General features: G+C 43.5%; 1 non-coding gene across 1 annotated transcript; it reads right to left on the reverse strand.

Annotated features, from left to right (window-relative positions):
* Positions 1–1,160: 1,160 nt before the first annotated feature.
* trnav-cac (transfer RNA valine (anticodon CAC)) lies at positions 1,161–1,233 on the reverse strand. Its single transcript has one exon. It is a non-coding gene; the product is annotated as a tRNA-Val (tRNA).
* Between the last annotated feature and the right edge of the window lie 3,302 nt (positions 1,234–4,535).

Raw genomic sequence — 4,535 nt, forward strand, 5'->3', positions numbered from 1 at the left:
CCCCACCTGGAATATTGTGTTCAGTTTTGGTCTCCTAATCTGAGGAAGGTCGTTCTTGCTAATGAGGGAGTACAACGAAGGTTCACCAGACTGATTCCCGGGATTGCAGGACTGATATATGAGGAGAGACAGGATCAACTGGGCCTGTATTCATTGGAGTTTAGAAGGATGAAAGGGGTTCTCACAGAAACATTTAAAATTTGGATGGGAAGGGACAGGTTAGATGCAGGAAGAATGTTCCCGATGTTGGGGAAGTCCAGAACCAGGGGACACAGTCTAAGGATAAGGGGCAAGCCGGACTGACATATGAGGAGAAACTGGATCAACTGGGCCTTTATACATTGAAATTTAGAAGGATGAGCGGCGATCTCATAGAAACATTTAATATTCTGATGGAACTGGTTAGTGCCAACTTTAGCTCAGCCGTTACTGAGTAAAACCAACTTTGTGAAAAGTTTGAATTTGTCTTAATGTAGTCGCTGCCTGGTGTTTTTGTTGTAATTTTCAATCTCCTTCTTTCACACTGAAACAAATGGTAACCCTATTTGAAAATTAGGAATGCGAGATTTTTAGAGAGCATATTTAAATGCTTCACAAAAACCTTCTGATCACGACAGCTGCCGGGGTTCGATTCCCAGTTAGAGAAGTAATTTTGCTACCACCGTTTTTAATTAAAGTGAAGTAATTTAATTAAATTACACAGATGACCCAAAGCACTTCAGAGTGGTGTCAAAACAAATGAGTTGGTAGTTAGAAATAAGGAATGTCAGAAGTTGGATTTGAGTTTCTGGGATGGAGTATGAATAACGCTCTGTGCACATGAACTGGGAAGGGTGAATAATGAATGAGTTGTTTCCGGGTTTGAAATGCGGCTTTTATCTGCTGGTATTAACCGATAGCATTGTTTGGCAGAATTAAATAAATGCTAACATGATCACTGAGGGACAGTCGAAACTTCAACAACTTAATTTTAATAATTTGTGAAACTTGAATCATTGAGGAAGTTTTATTCCTTTTCTGATTTTACACACTCTGTATTTTAGGTGACTGGTTTTAAATGTTCGTTGCTCATCATGGAATCAGAGAAGTTTACAGCACGGAAGGAGGCCATTGTCACATGAACAATGAACATTTAAAACCAGTTTTTGTTTCAGAAATAATGTTTCCACCCGGGCTTGAACCAGGAACCTTTCGCGTGTGAGGCAAATGTGATAACTGCTACACTACAGAAACTAGCGCCTAATGCTATGCCCAGAGAGAAATGTTCAGCAACAAGCTGACATACTAAATCCCTCTCTCTGCAAAAAGTTCCTTTCACAACATTTCTCTGACCGGAACTGCACCAAACAAAAATATTCCTTTCAAGTGTGCAAATTATTTTCGTTTAACTTTTATTTTCCTTTCATGGGATAACATCGTTAATGAATCGATAATCTTCTTTTGCACAATGAATGAAATGCTTACTGAGGGAAAGTCAGTCGGTCAATAATTGGTTCTGTGCTCTGCATGTTGGTAATGTCGCGAAGATGATCCAAAGATCGGTGGGAAAGCAAGTTGTGAGGAGGACACAAACAATCTGCAAAGCGATATCGATAGGTTCACTGGCTGGGCAGTAATTTCTCAGATGGAGTATAATGTGGGAAATATGAGGTTATCCACTGTGGTAGGGATACCAGTCAGGCCATCCTGACTATTCAGTGCTGTGTGTGGCCACCTGCAGGTTGATTTTGAACTTTTGTGTACTGTCACATGAAATAAATGAGGGCAGCAGGCGTATCTCTGCCTGACACCGGGGAAATAGTGAGAGAGACCTTGGAGCAAGGGTCTGGTTAATGCCAAACAGCAAAGGAAATATTAATTCTGGAATAAAAATGTCAGAAAGAACAGTGATCTCGATCTGATTTGAAAACACAACCGACGGATCTAGAATTAGACACAATACAGTTGCGCCACGAGGCTTACACAGTGAGTTGGAGATGTTCGTCGAAATGAAGGTTCTGCAATACAAGGGGCTTGGAAATCAGGAGAATCAGTTTCGAGGTTTGAAGTTCGAGAAAAACCCATGGTGCGGAGCCAACTGGCCCCTGGCAGCCATCAGCGACACGAAAATGCAACTTAAGCAGTACTGGCTAGCTCAGTCGGGAGAGTATGAGACTCTTAATCTCAGCGTTGTGAGTTCAAGCCCCAAGTTGGCCGATTTAATTTCCTTAAATTTTTATGTTGCTTTTACAGGAAAACATCATTAATTAACCCACAAATTATTTTGCACAATGAAAGGAATGCGAACTGAGGGAGAGTTGATCATTTAATCATTTGTTCTGTGCTCTGTAGAAGAACACAAGAACCAGGAGCAGGAGTCGGCCATTTGGCCCTTCGAGCCAGCCTTCTTTTGCACTGAAACAAATTTAACCGTGTTTTTAAATCAGCAGTGCGAGATATTTAGAGGGCACCTTTCAATGCTTCACAAAACCATTCTTTCGTGACAGCCACCCGGGAACGATTCCCGGCTTGGGAAGTAACTTTGATATAACTGTTTGTAATTGAAGTGGGGTCATTTTCTTAAGATCGATGGATATCCCAAAGCACTTCAGAGTGGTGTCCAAACAAATGAGTTTGTAATTAAAAACACTGAGTCAGGAGTGAAATTTTAACCCACGCCTCCAGAGGAGACTGCGACCTGAACGCCGCGCCTTAGACCGCTCGCCCATCCTGACTGTTAGATGCTCTAGTTGCAAGTTATTACACTGGAAAGTTTCAGAACGGGCACTTTTTCAGTGTTGCTGGAAGGTCCAATGACCGGGATATCCTCTCCACCGGGGTTTTCCTGAGCATGTGCTCGGTGTACGGGGACCTTTGGCACGGGTCCGAGGTAGCTTACATGTGTAGGCTGCTTGCAATCTTCAGGTGGTCTCTTACCAGTGTGCTCAATTCTTCAAACGACTTGCTTGCTGGTTTCTCGGGTGCCAGCAGGTCCTTCATTAAAGCCTATGTTTTCGAGCCACAGCTGGTCAAGAGATGGGCTCTTCTCTTGTCTGCCTTATTGTCGCCTCACCATTCTTTGGTTGCAAAGCTTTGCTGGAGCCTTTCTATAAAGTCCTCCCAATTATCTCCAGCATTGCATTTTTCACCTGGGCCGTTGGTCGCCATTCTGTGGATTCTGTAATCCCATTACTCATCGCCACTGTAAAGTCCTGACACTGTAGTACAGACTCACATGAGGCACATACTGAAATCAAGGTCACTCAGGACCTGCACTTTATTACACAGCTCTGGAATGCCACACTTGCCTGAGACCTGTCCTTATATACCTGTCTGGGAAAGGTATCCAGTGTCTCCTGCAAATGCACCCCTGGTGGTAAGGTAAGCTTGTGGTTACAGGTCATCTCTGGTTACAGTCATGTATGGCATGGTAAGGTACAGTTATGTACAGTAGTGTGAGATACATGACAGAATTGGTATTCATGGAGATTACAGCAATTAATAATCGTCTCACAGACCTCAATTATTTTTATGCGATGAATTGATCGAGAATTGAAACCAGGTTGGTGCGCCAGATCTTAACCCCGCGACAATCAGGGAACAGTTACGATACATGTCGATATATTTATATTTATTTATATATGAACCTGAATATCAACGGCTACCTACCGAGACCTCGTGGTGGAACGGTAGTGTGTCTAACTTTGAGTGAGTGAAATTGTTCCACAGTGACACCCAATTCATCTTTTGTTCCCTTTTAAACACTAGAAAATGAGACAGGGAAATAAAAAGAGAAGCCAAAGCAGAGGGATATAGACAAGAGGAATAGAGAAGGGGAAAAACACTGTCCCCACCCAGAACTAATGCAGAAACCCCTCTGCTGCGCTCGGGGTGACCACCCACAGCCTGGATACATTAACGTCCCAACAGCTCATTGACTGTCGGAGTGGGACCTTGCGGTGCTTCAGAAGACAGGTCGAAAAAGCGATGTCACTGATTCCGTCACATGTGCTCCTCCGATCAAGAAGAGCAACACACTAAAAATGCTTCAATACTGGTTACACCTTATCTTCACATTTGTTGAACAGTTGGCTCGTTGGTCTAGTGGTATGATTGTTGCTTCGCGGTTGATACTTGAAATTTGCGAGCGGTACTGGGTTCAAATCCTGGACGAGCCCTCAGTTTAACCAAGAATTTTGAAGTTGCATCGAACTTTTGCAAAGAAGGACTTGCATTCCTCCAACACCTTTCAGGAACTCATGATGCCCCAAAGCGCTTCACAGCCGTTGAGTTGTGTTTGAAGTGTTGTAATGTGGGGAAAGATGTGCCCAAATCACCCCACATGAACCGCAACTCTTTGCGAAGGAGTTCGGTGCCTCAGGGACTTGGACTTTCTATGAATGAGTTCTGCTTGTACCTGCGTTCAAGCTTGAAACAATAACTGGGCTTCCATCTCACGCGAGCAGCGTGCAGCGGTTAGTGAGTAGGTGACCAGGTTGATGTGCGCCGCTTTCAGTCTTTGAAATTTCACCAAACAAAGAAACGGTGAATCCAAC

Source organism: Pristiophorus japonicus, unplaced genomic scaffold, assembly GCF_044704955.1.
Source record: "Pristiophorus japonicus isolate sPriJap1 unplaced genomic scaffold, sPriJap1.hap1 HAP1_SCAFFOLD_42, whole genome shotgun sequence".
In the NCBI taxonomy this organism is placed as follows: Eukaryota; Metazoa; Chordata; class Chondrichthyes; family Pristiophoridae; genus Pristiophorus; species Pristiophorus japonicus.